This window comes from Phoca vitulina, unplaced genomic scaffold (assembly GCF_004348235.1).
Source record: "Phoca vitulina isolate PV1807 unplaced genomic scaffold, GSC_HSeal_1.0 scaffold13, whole genome shotgun sequence".
Classification (NCBI taxonomy): domain Eukaryota; kingdom Metazoa; phylum Chordata; class Mammalia; order Carnivora; family Phocidae; genus Phoca; species Phoca vitulina.
In genome coordinates, this window is record NW_022589716.1 from 45349199 (window position 1) to 45370905 (window position 21707).

Sequence of the window (21707 nt, forward strand, 5' to 3'; positions counted from 1 at the left end):
CCCCGCATCGGGCTCCCTGCTCTGCTGGAAGCCTGCTTCTCCCTCTCCCACTCCCCCTGCTTGTGTTCCCTCTGTCGCTGTGTCTCTCTCTGTCAAATAAATAAATAAAATCTTTTTAAAAAATAAATAAAATAAAATAAATAAATGAGGGACGCCTGGGTGGCTCGGTCGTTAAGCATCTGCCTTCGGCTCAAGTCATGATCCCAGGGTCCTGGGATTGAGCCCCGCATCAGGCTTCTTGCTCAGCAGGGAGTCTGCTTCTCCCTCTGCCTGCTGTTCCCGCTGTTCATGCTCTCTTTCTCCCTCCCTCTCTCTCTCTGACAAATAAATAAATAATTTAAAAAAATAATAATAATAAAATAAAATAAATAAATGAAAGAATAAGTTAAATTGGTATTTATTGACTTGGAGAAATATGCATGTCATTTTTTTTTTAAGTGATTTGTCGAGAAATGTGAATAATATATTCCATTAAAAACAAAAAGTATATATTTTACATATTGTTTATATCTGAAAGATAAAGAGAAAAATATGCATTGAGCACTCCAGGTTGTTAATATTTTTTACTTTGGGGGATGGAATTAGAGTAGGGCAGATACAATTTTTCTTTCACAAAATTCTTTATTATTTCACTTATAACAAATAAGCATGCATTGCCTTTGTAGTTCTTTCAAGTCTTAAAGAAAACTTAAGAATGACAAAGACTATAATAGTAAATATTTTGTAATATAACAGAATTAAAATATTAAATTGAATTCATGCTTGGATTACAACTGTATAGATGAAATATGCATGTGGATAAGGGCTGGTAACGAGAACTCAAACAGGTTTTTAGAGTTTTTTAGAGTGTGGGAGTATGTATTCTTTTTTTTTAAACCTGTGAATGCTTGTGGGCAATAACTGGAATAGTTCTATTATGTAAAATATGCAAAATATGGATGCAGTGAACAAAGTATAAATAGAAATGCAAAAATTAAAATTGTTTAGTAAGGACGGTAGGCCTATGAATACATTTTTTTCAATTTCCCCAAACTTTATGTAATATTACACCATCTTAGGATAAAAAGTAACTCCTCCCCTCTAAAAAGCTAGGTTCTCCTTTTTTGGGATTAATGACATAAGAACACAAATTTGTATCATGCTACAACTACGGCTTTGTCACAATATACCCCTATATGGGTAAGGGCTAGACAGGAAGAATGCTGAGATTGTTGAGGACTTTCTAATTTTTATTTCCTTTATTGTAATATTGCAAAAATACAAAGCGAGAGTAGAGGGAAAAGAGTTTTAACTTGTGCTTTTCCAGTTCCCAGAAGCTCAATCTTCTTTTTCAAGTTTTATATACAAAGTCTCTCCTAAATACAAGCTGATTGGGTCATCCCTGAAACACATTAACTCGAGCTGCTGACCTTTGGAAAGCAAATCAGAGACTATATCCAGAAAGAACTGTAATCAGGCTTGGCCACAGTGAGAGGTATTTAGGACGGAGGCTCACGCTCAGTTACAACCCAACCCTGGGGGGCCAGCGGGGTCACTGGAACATATGACAGCCACTGTGTAAAGGACATAAGCAGCAAGGATCTGAAACAGGCTGGTTTTTGGGAGAGAGGCACAGGACTTCTGGCAGTCTCTGCCAAGTGAGGGAACTGTGATTGGCCAGCAAGTGTTTTTGCTATATCTGAACATGGGGTGCAACTGAACATAATCCAAGCAGGTCATTTTTCCCTGCAACTTAAAAAAACAAAGTCAATCCTACATTTGATATGGTTCAAATCAGCTGGAGCAGAGGGCCTCTAGGTGTTGAGAGAGGCTCAGGCCACTTCTTATTTGTTTTTCCAATATGAGGAAATATCAAATCAGATTTAAAAATTGTGGTATACTTTAAATGCTTACTTTAAATGATTAACACTTTGAACACACAAGCATTCCATTTATAATAGTGCTATTATAAAGATGACGACAGAATTTTATATGCATGTATGGAGATACATATATTTCCCTTTTGGAACACATAGGTATTTTTGAAAGTCAGGAAATGGGATAAGTTTGTTTTTAAATAGTGTATTAGCTACCTTTTCAAATAATATGTTCAGTATATGTTTATTTAACTCCTAGCAACTTTTTCAGGTAAAAAACATCTAAATTCAGCAAGAGATCTGATTGTTCATTTGAAAAGCACATATATTATGAAATTTTTATGTATATATGAATAATATCATATCAATCTATCTAACTACTCATAGTGTACTCCAGGTGTTCTGGTTTGATAAAGGGAAGACAAATTCAAGGTAATATGATAAGTCTTCTTTTAATCCTGCCAGGGTGTCTCTGACTCATGCACACCCGTATATGGAGATGAGGCTCTTGGAGAATGCGCAACCTGGCCACCAGCCCATGGCAGGCCCTGCTATGAGACAGCAAGAGTGGCAGGGAGTGGATGAACCTATGGCACAAAATCAAAGGACTCATGTGGGTATTGCAGTTCTGCCATTTCTTGTGTTGACTCTGAGCCTATGTCCTCCACGCAAGATGGAGATAGTAATCAAACCTTGTTCACAGGGCTGTGGGGAAGAATAACTGAGGTAATACATAGGATGGTGCCTAGCACAGGGCTTAGCACCAGGGTTGCTCAAATGTTTGCTTCCTTGGACTGTCTCTCCCTGCTGGACATGAGGATTACCTTGGATGATGTATGGGAAAACAAATGTTGGTTATAATTAGAAACGGGTAACAGGGGCCCTGAATCTATGTCAAGACAGCGTGTCTGTTTGCATTGTAGATGGTAGTGATGGAGGTCTTTGATTGTGCTGCCTCCCAACTCCCAGAACAGGGACGTTAGGCTTCAAATGCTATGATTTTAACTTCCTTCTGAGCCCCTCCCTTTTGGGCAGTTGCCAGATCTAGCTAGCTTCTCAGAAGGGTTCCGGAAAGGCACAAGGCCAAACTTACAGGCAAGGAAGTATGGGTCACAGCTCTTGACATTCAATAAATACTTCAAGGCTGCATCCAAAGGTCCAGCAAGGCACCTGCCTGCTTCTTCTGACCTTACCTCCTACTCTCTCCAAGCTCTTCTTACACTTTAGTCACTCTGGCCCTCTTTCTGTCCCTAAAACATGTCAGGTTGAGTTTTAGTCAAGGTGTATTCCTGCCTCCTTCCTTTGTCCTTGTTCCCTCTTCCTAGAACATTCTTCCCCAGATCATCACATGGCCAGCTCCCTCTCATCATTTAAGTCTCCATGAAGCTACCCCTCCAAGGAAGGCCTCTCCTGACTTCCTTAGCTAAAGTAGCCATCCCTCAAGCCCTAGTCACGTTTTACCCTATTATATTATTTGACATTGCTTTATTTGCATATGTATTTATTATTTGATATCCCACAGAGGCAGGAGCACATCTGTCTTGTCCATACTGAATCCCCAGCACTTCTACACTCAAGAAACGTTTAAGTGAATAAATGAGTGAAAGCCTCTATAATAGCTTCACAGCAGAATGAATAGCTTCCTCCTGGGTGACCCATGGCAGTATATTTATTCCCGTATGCAGTGCATATTTCAGTTGTGCTAGACTGGTACATTGGTGGTCTCCAATGAAACACAGCATCCGGTATTCATGCTCTTTTTAGTCCCTCACATATGAACTCCAGGCTTGACCATGTGACTTGCTTTTGCCAATAGGACATTAGCAAGGGTGATGCAAGCAGAAGCTTGATTAAATACTTGAATGCTGGTTTGTCCTCTTGGGATGCTACCTCTTGAGGTCCTGAGTTACCTTGCAAAGAGTTACCCTGATGAGGAGACTACATAGAGAGACAGGTAAGCCCAGCCAGCCCCCACTGTTCCAGCCATTCCAGCTGAAGTACTGGAAATGTGAGTGAAGAAGTCCCCTTGGACATTCCAGCCCCGGCAGATACCAGGTAGAACCACCTAGCTGAGCCCAGCCCAGACTGTAGAACCATGAGAAATAATAAATCATTATTTTTTATAAGTTTGGCATAGCTTTTTACACAGCAACAGGTAGCTGAAACACTAGTTTACCTTCCATTATAAATGGCTGTATATGAGTCTATTCCTAGACTGTGAGCCCAAGGCAAAGGGATGCAACATAATTATCTTTGCTTTCCCTGCTTTGCCTGGCATCCTGCACAAGCTAAGTCAATCTAAGACTCTTCATTCAAAGATTTGTTGAGCTTCTCTACATGCTAGTCTCTGCACCACCTGTGTGCAGATAGTTCTGTGTTTGTGTGTATGTATGTGTGTCAGGGATGGAGAAGGAGCCAAAAGAAGTAGTGAAGATTCACTCCCCAAACACTTCACAAGGGCAAAGATCATACCCAACTCCCAGCACGGCGGCCCAAGTGCAGGAGGCTGAACATCCGTGTCCAGAAAGGTCAAAAGAAAGGTCTGTGGGGGCTCAGAGAGGGCATGACTAACTGCCACCCGAGACTTGGGGGGAAGACTTTACCCACCTCAGGAGCAGCTTTTGAGCTGAGCATCAGTGTTCCAGCCACTGTCTGAAAGCAGGGAAGTTGGCAAGGTGACTGCAGTCATTTGCTCATGTGATCTTAAGGCCACCAGGTGAAGGACCGCCATAGCTGGGCTATAATGAGTGCACTCCCTGTGGACCTTCAAGCCACTCTGCCCTCTCCGTGACTCTGGAGGTTTGGGGGCCACATCCCCCCGACCCTGTGCCCTGGGCAGGCACACACCCATCCTACCTCCTGGCCCCCTTTTCCACAGCCCCAGCTGCTCTTTGGGGAAGGGATGGGGTGGGTCTGCCTCACCTTGAAGCTCATTCATGTTTTTAAAAACCAGATCAAACCCAACCCTACTCTATTTTCCTCCAAACCTATTTTGGTTTGGTATTTCTTTTTCCTCTTTTTTAAAAAAGATTTATTTATTTATTTTAGAGAGAGCATGCGCACAGGGGGGAGGGGCAGAGGGAGAGGGAAAGATAGTCTTAAGCAGAGTCTGCGCTGAGCTCAGATTCAAACTTGGGGCTCGATCTCACAACCCTGAGATCAGGACCTGAGCCAAAACCAAGAGTCGGATGCTTAACCGAATGCACCACCCAGGAGCTCCTCTTTCTCCTCTTTTTTTTCCCCTCTTAGATGGAATTAAGTAAATTCAAAGTGATGACACAATTTATCTCAAAGAGATTAGAAGTGATGATTGGTTATTTGAGAGTAAAAAAATAACTTTACAATTACAAATAAATACATAAAAAAAATTTTAAATGGGAGGGAATAGGGATTCTTTTACCCCTAAAATTTGTATTACAAAGAAATCTAGGGGCACCTGGGTGACTCAGTTGGTTAAGCGTCTGCCTTCAGCTCAGGTCAGGATCTCTGGGTCCTGGGATTGAGCCCCGAGTTGGACCCCCTGCTCAGCGGGGAGTCTGCTTCTCTCTCTGCTCCTCCTCCTGCTTGTGTTCTCTCTCTCTCAAATAAATAAATAAAATCTTAAAAATAAATAAATAAATAAAATAAAAGATCCAACAATTAATAAGTGGCCATATTCACTGTGTGTGTGTGTGTGTGTGTGTGTGTGTGTGTGTATTTTCCTCAAAGTTTTGGAGGTAAGTCCAATTCTTCTACATAACCACTATAGCATTGTTGTACCTAAGAAAATTAACTATAATTAGACAGAATCTTTGAACACAGGGCTTGGAGGAAGGAGATAAGAACTTTATCTCCATCTCTTATCTGGGAGCATAGAAAAGTCAGCCAGGGTGCTGGGCCAAATGTAGGGGGCGTGAACAAAAGGGCTTTCTGATCCTCAGGGACCTGGACAAATGTGTGAAGGTGGCATCATTCAAAGGTGTATTTAAAACCATATGGGGTGGGAGTGGCTCAGTTGGTTGATTTTGGGTGGCTCAGTCGGTTGATTTTGGCTCAGATCTTGATCTCATGGGTCATGAGATCAGAGCCCCTCATTGGGCTCCACGCTCAGCAGGGAGTCTGCTTGAGATTCTCTCCCTCTCCCCCACCCCTACCCCCACTTGTGCTCTCTCTCGAAAATAAATAAATAAATACATCTTTTTCTTAAAGATTTTTTTTAAACCATTTTGTGGGAGCTCCTCAGTCTCTGGATTCTGAGCATGTATAATTAACTGTGTATTAGTAAGCCCCAGGCCGACTTCATTGATGGGCCGCATGAAAATGACATGAAACACAGAAGTGAATAAGTCCTTGAGAGAAGAAACAAACTGTAGACACAAGTCATCTTTGCACACATGAGAGAGAAAAAGAAAGAAAGGATTCAGTGCAATTTCTGCTGTGAATAAACCCAGGTCTTCCTGGGGGAGATCTAGGTGGGGCAATTTGACTGAGGAAGGAAATGAGGCTCCAGGCAGGAGGAAATTCCTTACTGTGTTAAATTAATAAAGAATGCTGAACTAATACCTCACTCTTCCCACCTCTGCCTGCTCTGGCTATAGGGGATACTTCCTGCCCTGGAAGGCTTTTGAGAAACTTTGTGTGCATCTATGTCAGGATGAAGCCTACAGTCCTTCCTCCTTTCCCCCACCCCCAAACACTCCCTCTCCACTCCCTACAGACTATTTTTCTTCATCTGAGTCCCTAAATGTCCTCATCCATATAATGGAGCAGGGACATCTGCTGGTAGGGCAGTTTTCAGGTAGGCTGTGTGGGGTGGTATAGGCAAACATGTCTGGCAGTGTCAGGCACAACAGAACAGGCCCTAAGTAAGTGCTGTCTGAATCATTTCCTGGAGAGCTCCCACCCTTGTGGAAACTACATTTCCCAAGCTCCCATATCAGCTGGGTCAAGACTGGGTTCAGCCAATGGGAGATGCTAGTGGGAGACTGACAGGTAGGAGGGAGGGAGAAGCCAGAGTCTATCTCCCTGCCTCCCTCAGCTTGGGGGTGGGATGGGAGCTGATTCTTCCTCTGTACAGGCCCTCCCTCTGTGGCCCCAGTGGCCCCCAGGTGTCCCCACCCATCAGTTCCCACAGATGACGCAGCCCCTGGGCTCTGGGAATACCACCTCTAGTCCTAGGGGCAGGAGAGGCTTCCTGCTGCTGCTGCTAATTTCTGCATTCCCTCAGTGCCTCCCCTCCTGCTTAGCTTCTCAGCTCTTCCATCACCTGTGTAACCAACTCCTTCTAGTAAATCCTGTCTGTTTTAAATAACTGCAGTGGTTTCGATTTTCCTGACCGGAGTCTGCCTGATACACGTGGTAATTTTTTTTTTTTTTAAAGATTTTATCCATTTATTTGCCAGAGAGAGAAAGGGGGGGGGGGGGCGGAGGTGAGGAGGGGAGTGGCAGGCTGAGGGAGAAGCAGGCTCCCCGCTGAGCAAGGAGCCCAGTGCAGAGCTCAATCCCAGGACCCAGAGATCCAGGACCTGAGCTGAAGACAGTCGCTTAATCGACTGAGCCACCCAGGCATCCCCACATGGTAATTTTTTTAAACTAACTATGCATTAAAGGATTAACTCAGTAGGCTTGGGGTGCTCGAACCCTGCACAAGCCACAGAAAGGACTGGCCCTTGGTTGGCTCTGGGAGATAACCTTTAAACCTTTGGAATATCCTGCCTGATAAGAGTATCTTTCTATACTCAGGGCCTTGGGTCACACCAGATAGATTATGCTAACAACATGACTTAGGGTGAATGCCTGTTTTCAATTGCCTGGGGCCTTGGCCACGTTTCAGTCTGACTTGATTGGGGCTGGGGAGTGGTTGTGGACACTGAATACCCGTGGTCAGTCATGCCAGAGCTCCAGGCCTACACAACTGACCCTCAGTAAAAACCCTGGACACCGAGGCTCAGATGGTTGGCAACATTTGTGTGTACTGTCACACGTCATCGCTGGGAGAAGTCAGCTCTGTCTGTAAGGCTCCCCTGGGTGAGGACGACTGGAACCACACACCTAGTCTCTCCTAGATTCTGCCTCATGCACTTTTTCCTTTGCTGATTTTAAACTTTTATTCTTTTGCTGTAATGAACTGTAACCACAAGTAGAACAGCTTTTCTGAGTTGCATGTCTTTCTAGCAAATCAAAAACTTGAGGGTGGTCCGGGGGACCCCCAACACACCAATTACAAAGGAAACATTTTTCACAAACAAAATGTCTAGGGTCCCCAGAATTTTTTTTTTTTTTAAAGATTTTATTTATTCATTTGAGACACAGAGATAGAGAGAGAGAGCATGAGCAGTGGGACAGGCAGAGGGAGAGGAAGAAGCAGACTCCCCGCTGAGTCAGGAGCCTGACGCAGGGCTCGATCCCAGGACCCTGGGATCATGACCTGAGCCAAAGGCAGACGCTCAACCATCTGAGCCACCCAGGCGCCCCTAGGGTCCCCAGAATTTAAGTAACTAACCCAAAGTGAATGCAGGTTCTACCTGACTCTAAAGGCCTACCTCCTGTTACCGTGCCACACTGTCTCTCGTGAATGAGAAATGTGGATGCAGAAAGACCACTTGATTGAAAATTTGAAGTAAAGATGCTATTAAGGCCCCTTCTGGCTCCAACAGTTTATAAATCTGTAAATTAATAAACACCCCATTGAACTCTTAGACGAAGCAATTATTTGCTTGCCAGGGAGCGACTAGAGAAGGTTTGTATGGGCAAGGCGGGCTGGAGCTGCAGAGTGAAGGAGGGCTTGACAGGAATGAAACAGGGTGGAAGCTACTGCAGAAGTCCAGGACTAAGAGGTGGCAGTAGACAGGGAGGGACACGGTGGATTCAAGTGACCATGCAGGAAATGGTCTATTGGACCTCTTGGCTGGGAGCCTTGTTTTCCACCCCTCCCCCACATTGGTGGTGTCCTAGGTGACCCCCCTTTCAAAAAATGAGATTGGCTAATTAAAGCCAGATGCAGGCATCCTCTTTGATTGCTCCCTTTCCCTTGCCTCACTCACCCACAGCAGATCATGCTGATTCTGCTTCCAAAACCTTTCCTACGTGGGTCCCTTTCTCTCTCTCCACATCCTCTACCTCAGCCCAGCCGAGCACTACCTCTTGCCTTTGCACTGGCTGTCCCCTCCCCCCATCCTTTCTCATCCCTCTGGTTTCATCCAAAATATGGGCTTCTCAAAGAAGTCTCCCCTGCCCACCCCAGGGAGAGGAGGCCCATGCTCCTGTTCTCTCCTACAGAATCCTCTTTTTGAGGGGTGCCTGGGTGGCTTGGTTGTTGGGCATCTGCCTTCGGCTCGGGTCATGACGCTGGGGTCCTGGGATGGAGCCCTGCATCAGGCTCCCTGCTCCGTGGGAGGCCTGCTTCTCCCTCTCCCACTCCCCCTGCTTGTGTTCCCTCTCTCGCTGTCTCTCTCTGTCAAAAAATACATAAAATATTTAAAAAAAAAAAAATCCTCTTTTTGTCTTCATTCACGGGGTTTCTTACTCTATCTAACAAGTAGCATTTGTTGAGCCTACTTACTATGTGCCAAATAAATCCTATTTTACATTAATTTTCAAGCTAAGGAAACAAGTTTTAAACTACTGTGTCAGCTAGAGCGTGGGCATCAAGAGGGCAGAGATCTTGCCTGTCCTGTTTGTTGTTGATCCCCAAAGCCAAGCATACAGCCTGGTCCATAAGGATGCACTCTGCATATATTTGCTGAAGAGACACTGAAGAATGTAGATGGATTGGATGTGGAGAATGAGGGGAAAGAAGATGTCAGGATGGTTCTAGGTTTCTGGATTATGCAACTGGGGGGTGCCATTAACCAGGTGAGGAGCCATGCAGAGACAGCCAACGGGTATACTGGAGACGGGGATCGGTTGGGTTAGGGAATGTGGCATTGAGAAGTCAGCTATTATGTTGCCCTGGGTCTGGAGCTCAGTTTTGGGTGGTGGATGTGGATTTATGAGTGGTCAGCACGTAGGTAGTAAATGGAGTCTGGAGGTAATTGAGATCACCCAAGGAAGTATGTTGAGTGAGATGAGAAGGCCTAGGGCAGAGCCTTAAGCAATGTCAACATCTAATGTGAGAAGAAAGCATCTAGCAAAACAGCAGCTAAAAAATTAAGTGGGAAACCAAGGTAGTGTGACCCGTCTCCCCCACAGAAGCCACGTAAAAAGACAAGGGGGTGCAATGTAGTATTTACAGGTATTACTGGGCTGGAGCGCACTTTCTTTTGGTCTGTCTTCTCGGCCTGCACAATATTTTAAAACACTTTGAGTTTGTTGCTGCTTTTAAAAATAAGAGTATTTCTTTTGAAATCTCTCTTCCAGGGGTGCCTGGGTGGCACAGTTGATTGGGCATCCCACTCTTGGTTTCAGCTCAGGTCGTGATCTCCGGGTCGTGAGATCAAGCCCCGCTCTGCACTCAGTGCAGAGTCTACTTGAGATTCTCTCTCCCTCTCCCTCTGCCCCTCCCACTCATGCTCTCTCTATTTACTTGAGAGAGAGAGAGAGTGTGCACGGAGAGGGGGCAGGCAGAGGGAGAGGGAGAAGCAGGCTCCCCACTGAGCAGGGAGCCCGGCACGGGGCTCAAACCCAGGACCCCGAGATCATGACCTGAGCTGAAGGCAGATGCTTAACTAACTGAGCCACCCAGGCGCCCCAAATAAATAAATCTTTAAAAAAAAGAAAAGAAATCTCTATTCTAGTTTCCCTGGAAAAGTCATAATATGGGCCATTCTGGGCCTGAACTCCTGCATGCCAAAAGCCAGATGCATTGAGTCATGACTGCCCCATTAGCTGAGGTGTGTGCTCTCCTCTCTGTCTCAGTCTCCACCTATCCCTGTTGCGTCCCTAACACTGGAGACCTAGCAGATGTCATTCACCATCTGTCTTAGTCAGCATGGGCTGCTATAACAAAATACCACAGACTGTGTGGCTTACATCATAGACATTTATTTCTCACAATTCTGGAGGCTGAAAGTCTAAGATAAAGATGCTGGCAGACTCAGTTCCTAGTGGAAGCCTGCTTCCTGGCTTGCATACAGCCACCTTTTTGCTGGGTGCTCACATGGCCTTTCCTTGGTTCTTATGCATAGAGAGATATCTCTCTTCCTCTTTTTATAGGGCACTAATCCCATCATGAGGGTCCCAGCCTCCTGACCTAAACTAAATCTTTTTTTTTTTTAGACTTTATTTATTTATTCGACAGAGAGAGACACAGCGAGAGAGGGAACACAAGCAGAGGGAGTGGGAGAGGGAGAAGCAGGCTTCCCGCTGAGCAAGGAGCCCGATGCAGGGCTTGATCTGGGATCATGACCTGAGCTGAAGGCAGACGCTTAACGACTGAGCCACCCAGGCGCCCCCTAAACTAAATCTAGTATCATCATATTTAGAGTTAAGGCTCCAACATATTAATCTTGGTTGGGGAGGGGCACAAACATTCAGCAATGACACCATCTCTCTCTCTCTTTTTTTTAAGATTTTATTTATTTATTTGACAGAGAGAGAGAGAGAGAGCACAAGCAGGGGGAGCAGAAGAGGGAGAAGCAGGCTCCCTGCTGAGCAGGGAGCCCGATGCGGGGCTCGATCCCAGGACCCTGGGATCATACCCAAGCTGAAGGCAGATGCTTAACCAATGGAGCCACCCAGGCGCCCCCTATGACACCATCTCAATTGCATTATTGCTTTTCTTCTAATAGAGTCAAAAGAAAGGAGAGGATTTCTTAAATGTATGTTTCTGAGAGTAGGAAAACAAAATATAGACTGAGACAGTCAGGCATTTCTTGAAAAATGGGAGGGAGCATATTTCTTAATGAAATGCCTTCTCTGCCTATGAGATTTCTAAGATGGTCCCAAGGATTCTTGCCTGCTGGTGCTCATGCCCTTGTGTCATCCCCTCCCTCTGAATGTGGGCTGGACCATTACTTGATTCTACTCAGTAGAATATAACAAAGGATGTTTTATAATTACAGTCTTTCATATCTGGCTTAGATTTTTTTTTTAAGATTTTATTTATTTATTTGACAGAGAGAGAAAACAAGTGGGCACCAGCAGAGGGAGTGGCAGGGGGAGAAAGAAGCAGGCTCCCCACTGAGCAGAGAGCCCAAAGCGAGGCACCATCCCAGGATCCTGGAATCATGACCTGAACCCAAGGCAGACGCTTAACTGACTGAGCCACCCAGGTGCCCCACTGGCTTAGATTTTTAAACCATGTTTGTTTTTTGTTTGTTTGTTTTTAAAAGATTTTTATTTATTTATTTGACAGAGAGAGCGAGAGAAAGAGAGACGGAAAGAGAGCACAAGCAGGGGGAGTGGCAGAGGGAGAGGGAGAAGCAGGCTCCCCACTGAGCAGGGAGCCCCACATGGGGCTTGATCCCAGGACCCTGGGACCATGACCTGAGCCAAAGGCAGATGGTTAACCGACTGAGCCACCCAGGAACCCTCACTTCTGTAATTAGATTATAAAAATTATGACTTCTACCTTGCTAGCAGACTCTCTATATTGCCTTCTTGGTTTGCACACTTTGAAGAAGTAAGCTGACATTTTGGAGAGGCCCACATGTCAAGGGACTGGCGATGGGTCTCAAGCCAACAGTACACAGGGAACTGAATCCTGCCTACAATCATGCTGGAAGAGGATCTTTCCCCAGTCGAGCCTTCAGATGAGACCCCAGCCTTTGTGCAGCCTTATGAGAGACCTGAAGTAGAGGACCCAGGTAGCTATGCCCAAATTCCTACCCACAGGAACTGTGAGATAATAAAGGTATTTTTTTTATTTTAATTGTGATAAAAGTACATAACATAAACTTTACTATCTTAACCATTTTTAAGCATACAGTTCAGTTGTTTTAGCTATATTCGCATTGTTGTGCAACAGATCTCTAGAACTTCTTTGTTTTGTAAACTGAAACTCTATATCCATGAAACAACAACTTCCCATTTCTCCTTCATCCCAGCCCCTGGTAACCACCACTCTACCTTCTGTCTTTATGAATTTGACTATTTTAGATGACTTACAGAAGGGGAATCATACAGCATTTGTCTTTTTGTGACTGGCTTACTTCATGTAGCATAATGTCCTCAAGGTTCATCTGTATTGCATCGTACATCAGTATTTCCTTCCTCTTTAAGCCTGAATCATATTCCATCCTATTAATAGACTATCTATCCATTTTTGTCTATCCATTCATCCATCAATGCATACTTGGGTTGCTTCCACCTTTTGGCTATTATGAATAATGCTGCTATAAACATTGTATATAAATTTCTCTTCAAGATCCTATTTTCTGTTCTTTCGGATATACACCCAGAAGTGGGATTACTGGATCATAGGTAATTCTGTTTAATTTTTTCAGGAACCGCCATACTGTTTTCTACAGCAGCTGTGTCATTTTACATTCCCACTGGCAGTGCATAAGGGTTTCAATTCCTCCACATTCTTGCCAACACTTGTTTTTCTGTTTTGGGGTTTTTGGATTTTTTGATAGTGGCTGCCCCAGAGTGCATGAAGTGGTATCTCACTTCATGTGTATTGTTTTAAGCAGCTAAGTTTGGGGTGATTCTTACATAGCAAGAGATAAGTAATATACCACTTCATTTTGTGAGTTCCAAGAAGGGAGTAGTTATTGGTTTCAAACGTAGCTTAAAGATTGAGCAAGAGGAGAACTGAAACAAAAGCTCCTGCAGTCATCACAGAACAAAGGTAGAGACCTTGGACAGAGCAGACTCCGTGGGTGGAGATGGGGAGAGGGGGGTGGGCAGTGGCAAGCAAAGAAGAATAAGGGCAACTTTTTAAGGAGTCTATGTAATTTTTTTAAAAGATTTTATTTATTTATTTATTTATTTATTTGAGAGAGAGAGAGCACGGGGTGAGGAGCAGAGGGAGAGGGACAAACAAACTCCGTGCTGAGCATGGAGCCAGACAGCCAGATGGCCAAATGCAGGGCTCGATCCCACAACCCTGAAATCATGACCTGAGCTGAAATCAAGAGTTGGCCACTTAACCAACCGAGCCACCCAGGGGCTCCAGGAGTCATCTATATAATTTTTATGGATTGTCAATGATTTTCCTGAGAGGGTGAGATAAATGGAAGGGGGTGGTAGTCAGAAGGAGGGTTTTATTCTCTTTTCCTTTTTAAAATAGGAAAGAATTGATTGTTTAAATACCTATGGCACCTATGACAGGTGGGACTGGAACCCAACCCGAATGGCTCCTGAGCTTGCACATTTACCAAAATGTTTTGCTCAATTGCCCAAGTCTGAAGCAAAATAAAAAAAAAAAAAAAACAAGACAATATAAACCAGCAATGTTCTAATTTTTTTTTCTTTCTCCCTGATGGCTATTCTGAGTGGTTTTTGGGTGATATATATCAAATATTTAATTATTTCAAGGATTCTTTCTCTCTCTCTCTCTCTCTCTCTCCCCCTCTCTCCCTCCTCTTGGTGCTTCTGTTTGGCTGGGGTGCAAATACATGCTTAATCTGTCTCTTGGGCAATCCAGCTCCATGCCCTTCCTTCCCAACACACCAACTCTTGTTCAAGTCTCTTCCAAACAAAGCATAATGTATAGTAGATCCCCAATGACATTTTTTGAAAGAGAAAATGAAATCACCCCTATGGCTGAACTTCCTGGGGGTTCCTGGGTCAAAGGTCCTTCACAAACTGCACCATAAACACCCCCCAGGGCAATGCCAGAACCAAGTCCTTGCACATGAAATGTGTTCCTGCTTTATTCACACAAGTGTGATTTGTGTACACTCCACCACATCATGCATCAGTATTTTAGCTGTTTATGCAAAGGCAGACTTGTTCTGGGGGCCTTCTGACTGTAGAATCCTCAGACCCCAGCACAATCCAATGTTTACTGGGCCCAGGCATTATGGGTTGTGTAAAGCAGTCACTGAGGGGTGGGTGCAGGTCTCAGAGCTTATCATAGATACTCCCTTTGGATATACTGGAAGGTCATTATTCTTCAGTCTGATGGGTGGAGATGTTCTAACCCTTTCTATTCATGGTCATCAGCTTCTGATGAATCACTAATAAGTATTCAGCTACTCCACTTTTCCTGCAGATGCTGCTTCTCCTCCTACTTTGCAGTGACAGGAAATCATCTCTCAATAACCTTGAGGTTTTGCTGCAGGCCTACTTGACTCTCAGCTGGCTCACAGTCACATGCTCAGAGAAGAGCAACATGGGTGTTAACTTGTTGCTTGGGAACCAAGGGTCCCCAAGAAGCTGAGTAGTGCCCTCAGACTCCCAATCCAGGGCTCTGTCATCGCACACACAAAAATCACGCATTTGCACATGGACACTGATTTGACTTTAGATGTTACATCATTTTTTTTTTCAGTAAACCATCAGTGATCAATGTGAAGTAATTTATTACAGAAAAAGAATAAATGTGAAAAAAAAAGAACAAATGGGGAATTGCTTAGATGAAGGCTGGAATCTAGGCTCTGTCATTCATTCATTCAGCTGCTATTACTGCACACCTACTATGTACCAGTTGCCAGGGACAGGGCACTCAAGGAGCTGCCTTAGCAGCTAAAGGTGGAGAGGTGACAATAAACAAGTGTGATGGCTAATTTTATGTGTCAATTTGACTGGGTCATGGGGTGCCCAGGTGTCTGGTCAAGCATTTTCTGGGTCTTTCTGTGAGTGTCTGGATGAGATTAACATTTAAATCAGTAGACCAAGTAAAGCAGATTGCCCTCCTCAATGTGGGTGGGCCTCATACAATCAGTTGAAGGCCTGAATAAAACAAAATTGCTGACTAAGAGAGAACTACACTTGCCTGATTGCCTTCAAACTGAGGTATCAGCTTTTCTTCTGCCTTTGGACTTGAATCGAAACATTGGCACTTCCTAAATCTTGAACCTGTCAGTCTTCAGACGGGAACTACACGACCAGCTCTCCTGATTCTCAGACCTTTGGACCTGGACTATAACCAAATCATCAGCTCTCTTGAGTCTTCAGATTGCCGACTCACCCTACAGATTGTGAGACTTGCCCACTTCCATAACTGCATGAGTGAATTCCTTTTAATAAATCAATTTCTCTCTCTCTCTCTCTCTACACACACACACACACACACACACACACACACACACACACACCCTGTTGTTTCTGTTTCTCTGGAAGATCCTGACAAATACAGCAAGCAAATCAATGACCAATCTGACAGTAATAAACTGCCATGATGAACATAAAACAAGATCATGGAAAAGAGAGAGGTGGTACTTTAGCTGTGGAGGTCAGGACCCCCTCTCTGAGGAGGTGGCCTTTCAGCTGAACCAGAGTGGGAGAGCAACAGCCATGTAAAAGATGTGGGGAGATGATTGGGCAAAGGCCCTGTGGTGGGCGGGATGGTGGAGAGCTGGAGGGACAGAAAGAAAACCAGTATGCCTGGAGGGGAGCATGGTGGGAGAGGGAGGCAGGATATAAGGCATTAGAGATTCATAGGCCATAGAGAGCAGTTTGGATTTTATTCCAAGTGCAAGGGGAATCCTTTGGAAGGTTTTAAGGAGGAGTGTAACACTCTGGCTGCTTTCTAGCATTCCTAGCTTGCTGTATCATCTTGGGCAAATGAATATACCTCTCTGAACTTTAGTTTCCTGACACTGTTGTGAGGATCAAATGAGATCACACAAGAGAGTGAGTTAGAACTGTGCCTGGCCCAAAGAAGTAGCTATAGAAACGTCAGTTTCTTTTGCTGGTTGTTCACTAGGGGCAATGACTGGTAAATGCTGACACTAAAACAAACTGGAGAAGTGGAACTGACATGAACTTTCTGGAAGGCAGTATCAGCACATCCTTTGACAAGGGGCTACCTCCCTTGTGGCCTAGGGAAACAAAGAGAAACAGAGACAAAATGTATACCAAAGATGTTTGTCACAATGTCATTTACACATGGAAAAACTGGAAACAACTAAATGTCTGGGGTAAGGGGTGGTTTAAAGGCACTTTGGTGGGCGCCTGGGTAGCTCAGTCAGTTAAGCGTCTGCCTTCAGCTCAGGTCATGATTCCAGGGTCCTGGGATCGAGTCCTGCATTGGGCTCCCTGCTCAGCCTGCCGCTCCCCCTGCTTGTGCACACTCTATCTCTCTCTCTGACAAATAAATAAAATCTTTAAAAAAAAAAAAAGAAAAAGAAAAAAGGAATAGTTAATTTTCTACTTCTCATTTTACTTTGCTGTATTGTCCTAAGGTTTCCTCCCCCCCAAATATATATGCTTTTTTTTTTTCTCTAATTGGAAAAAAAAAAGAAATATATTACATTACCTGGGAAATGCCTCTTGCTAAATTCAGGAATAATTTATAAATAGAACTGTGTTAGGATGCTTGGAAGAAATGGTGTAAGGAACACATATCTAGGAGGCTGACTGATTCCCCAGGTCATCTAATAACTATGTGTTCAGCACAAACTTTCCTAGAGGTGGCTTCTTCCAGAGACTTCCTTTCAGTTGATGGCTTGGGGTTCAGGAGAAGAAGCAGCAGTCTTTGGCAACCTGGGAACCTAGTTTTGAATGCCAGCTCTGTCATTCAGTAGATGTGTATCCTTTGGCAATGTATGTAACTTCTCTGAGATTCTGTTTTTGTGACTGTAGGAGCAGTGATGTTTACTTTGACCTTTCTTTGGATGGGTTAAGGATAAAATACATGAAGTGTCTGTCTTCTGGTGAGTCCTTGATAAATGCCAGCTCTTATACTGTGATCCTCCTGCCCCAATATTGATCATACCTTATTATAGTGTAGCCCTTTACAGTTTGCAAAGGTGTGTGGGGAGTTATGTTCATTATCTGATCCTGAAAAAAAGTCTAATTTTTATTAAGATAATACCTTACCTGTATAGAGTACTTGCTATGTTTATAAGAATTATATAATAGTGGGTGCTCAGTAAGTGCTGAATGAATGAATGAATGAATGCTTTCAAAGGCAGGTATAAGCAGAGAAAAAATAGTGGACTGCTTCATTGACTGGGGAATTCATTCTATGAGGCTAGATGCTGCCCCTAAAGCAAAGGTATCCCTGAATCTCCTTGTTATATTGAGGGGACCTTCAGGGCAGGCCAGGGTTCTGAAACTGCCCCGAGTCATTTTGGTGGATGCCAGAGACTGGCGTCCTGCTCTTGTCAAAAGACCGGGGAAGGGCCTTTTTCCTGCTCTGACTTGTGAAAAACTAGGCGTAAAAAGAGAGAGAGTTGGTGCCACCTGGAGGGTGAGAGTAAGCACCCCAGAGGAAGGCTAGAAAAATTCTTATAACAAAACACTTCTTTTAGTTCAGGGGCACAGGTGGGGTGGTGGTGGTAAGAACGTACCCTAAAAATAATCTGTTTTTAAAAATTAAATTATTATTGAGATAATTATAGATTCATGAGCAGTTGTAAGAAATAATATAGAGAAATGCCATGTATCCTTTAACTAGTTTCCCCCAGTGGTAACATCTTGTAAAACTATACTACATAGGGCACGTGGGTGGTGCAGTTGGTTAAACATCTGACTCTTGGTTTCAGCTCAGGTTGGGGTCTTGGGGTCGTGGGATCAAGCCTCAGCGCAGAGTATGCTTGAGATTCTCTCTTCCTCTGCCCCTCCCACTCATTCTCACTCTTTCTCTCTCTCTCTAATAAATTAATAAAGCTTTAAAAAAAAATTACAGTATATAGATCAGTTGAATAGAATCTAGAGTCCAGAAATAAACCCATACATTACCATCAAGTGATTTTTGACAAAGGTAACAACACAATTCAACGGGTGAAAGCATAGTCTTTTTGACAAACGGTGCTGGGACAACTGGATATCCACATGCAAAAAAATGAAGTTGGACCCCCCCACACCTCACACCATATACAAAAACTAAAATGGGCCATAGACCTAAAATTTAAAAGATAAAACTATAAAACTCTTAGGAAAAAACATAAGGATATATCTTCATGACCTTGGCTTAAGCAATAATTTCTTATATATGGACAGCAAAAGAACAAGTAGCAAAAGAAAAAATAGATAAATTGGACCTCATCAAAATTAAAAAAAAAAAAAAGCTTTTCTTCTTCAAAGGACACTGTAAAAAAAGTGAAAAGACAACCCATAGAATGGAAGAAAATATTTGCAGATTGTAAGTCTGATAAGGATCTAGTATCCAGAATATATAAAGAAATCTTACAATTCTACAATTTAAAAAAACCCAATTTTAAAATGAGCAAAGTATTTGATTAGACAACTCTTCAAAGAAAATATACAAATGGCTGTAAGCACCTGAAACGTCATTAACCATCAAGGAAGTACAAAACCACAAAGAGATACACCTTCACACCCACTAGGATGGCTATAATCAAAAAGATAATAATAAGCATTAACAAGATGTGGAGAAATTGGTGGTGAATTGAAATTGCTAGTGGAAATATGAAGTGGTGCCAATGCTTTGGAAAATAGGCAGTTTCTCAAAAAAGTTAAATAGTTATCATATAACCCAGCATTTCTACTCCTAGGTATACACCCAAGAAAAATAAAAACATATGTCATGTGAAAACTTGTATACAAATGTTCAAAGCAGCATTATTCATGAAAGCCAAAAAGTAGAAACAACCCAAATGTCCATAAACTAATGCATGATAAACAAAATGTGGCATATCCATAAAATGGAATATTACTCAGCAATAAAAAGGAATCAAGTACTGATTCATGCTATGACATGGTTGAACTCTGAAAACATTATGCTAAGTGAAAGAAGCCAGACACACAAAAGGCCACATATTGTATGATTCCATTTATATGAAATATCCAGAAGAGGCAGATCCACTGAAACAGGAAGTAGATTAATGGTTGGGGAAGGGAGGGGAGTGAGGAAAGCTAATGGATACCACGTTCTTCTGGGGGTGATGAAATGTTCTAGAATTAGTGGTGATGGGTACACAACTCTTTGAATATACTAAAAACCACTGATTTGTATATTTAAAAGGGTGAATTTTATGTGGTAACATACCTCAATTTTTTAAACTAATAAAATTAATAAAAAGTAATATCACAACCAGTATACTGATATTGATACAATCTACCAATGTCATTCAGATTTTCCTAGTTTCTCTTGTACTTTCAGTACTCTGTGTTTCTACAAAGGACTTAGCAGTTATCCTGAAGAATATATATTAACATTTAAAAATAATAAAAAGCCTACAACTTTATATATATATATACATATATGTATATATATATATATATACATAAAAGCCCATAGTTAGACATGGAGTCACCACCCACAATTCTTATTCTCAGAAAGGTATTGTACTTTTTGGCCTTGGTATATAGTTTTATAGAATTAATATAAAGACATAAAAGGATATTTTAGCCCAATACAATTCATCTGTATTTAGCCCAATTCATCTGTATTTCACCCTCTTAACATTAACAATCCAAATTTCTGAGGTTCTTTTCTGCTTTTTAACCACAAGGCATATTTATTTCACCTTAATTGTGAACACTTTTACACCCTGCTTTTCTCGTTTAATGTCTCATTTATTTTAAGAAGTTTGCATATTGCCTCCCAAGTCATCAGAAATATTCCTTTATAAAGGGCAAGGAATATTTCATCTGATAGATCTACCATAATTCCCTTAACCATCCCATTATTGCTGGACATTTAGGGTGTTTCCAATTATCTTACTGCAAACTGCTGCAGTGGGCAAGTTTATTTTCTTTTGGATGATTTCCACCGGATAAGGGGTGGTGTTACTGGTTAAGGATTTTGAGTATCTTTCTGGCTCTTGACAATTTCACCTTGGCGCAAGATCTTCCTTCGCTCTCCCTCTAGCCCCTAGCCTCAGCCTCAGCAAAGCCTAACCCTAGAGTCTGGCCCCTCCCCCTAATTCCACTCCTCCGCTATGCTGTTACTCCCTCTTTCACTTTTGGGCCTCTGCCCCACCCCCTGCCGCTCCTCTCCACCACTGGCTCACCAGGGCTCCTTCTCCTCGCCTGACTTCGGGCAGCCCCCTCCCCAGGCAAGCTGGTGCCTGACACGCATTGCAGCGCTCGGCTATCCTGACTCGGGTTTGCCGTAGCCAAATGCAGTTTGGCACGCTGGCACGCACCATCCTTACCTTAGCCTCAGGGTGTCCCGCGCAGGTGCCCAGGAAGACAAACTGTGGTGACGTTTCTTTTCCCCCTTTCAGTCCATTCCCGCCTCCAGCACTAGGGCGGTGCATCTAGTAGGCGATCGATAAATATCTAAAGTATTTTAAAAGCACATTGAAGTTTCTATGCTGGTTTTTTACTTTAGATCCCTGAAAGTTAATAAAGTACAAAACAATTTGCACCAGGATTAGATGTGATTGGGGGGTGGGTGGGCAGATATGAATTATTAAGATAAAGTTCATGCATTTCATGCATGAAAGTTCATTTGTTCAACAAGAATTGACTGAGCACCTACTATATACCATTATCCACGGCAGTGAATAAAAGACAATAAAATCAATAAAGTAAAAATACTTTAGATGGTGATTCGAGCTTGGGAGAAAAATCAGGCAAGGTAAGGAGACTGAAAGTGAGGGCCCCCCAGAAGCTGACAATAGTAACAGGTAACAACTGGGTGTCTACCGCGGGCCAGCGTGCTAGGGACCTCACCTTCGAAAGCCCGTTTAAACTAACGCCACAGTGCAGTGAGGGAGGAACCACCGCTCCCATTGCACGGATAAGGAGGACGTAAGGCGCACAGCTGGGGTGCACGTCAGCCCCGAGTCTAAGGCCTCCATCCTTCCCCGCGAACCTCCGGACCTGAGACCGGTCCCTCCCCTGCAGGGAGAGGGTTAAAGCGGGGAGCAGCCCTGGGTTGTGCGCTTGCGCAAAGCGCAGGTTGCG

General features: G+C 43.4%; 1 protein-coding gene across 2 annotated transcripts in view; it reads right to left on the reverse strand.

Annotated features, from left to right (window-relative positions):
* CNBP (CCHC-type zinc finger nucleic acid binding protein) overlaps positions 1-21665 on the reverse strand; it is a 67317-nt gene extending 45652 nt beyond the window's left edge. The window contains exons 1-2 of one of the 2 annotated variants that reach the window (XM_032412037.1): positions 21474-21665; positions 20951-21055 (exon numbers count right to left, since the gene is read on the reverse strand). The gene's annotated coding sequence lies outside the window, so the exon portion shown is untranslated. Of the gene's footprint in view, positions 1-20950; positions 21078-21473 lie in introns of both variants that reach the window. The other variant, XM_032412036.1, reaches the window with a different exon arrangement.
* Between the last annotated feature and the right edge of the window lie 42 nt (positions 21666-21707).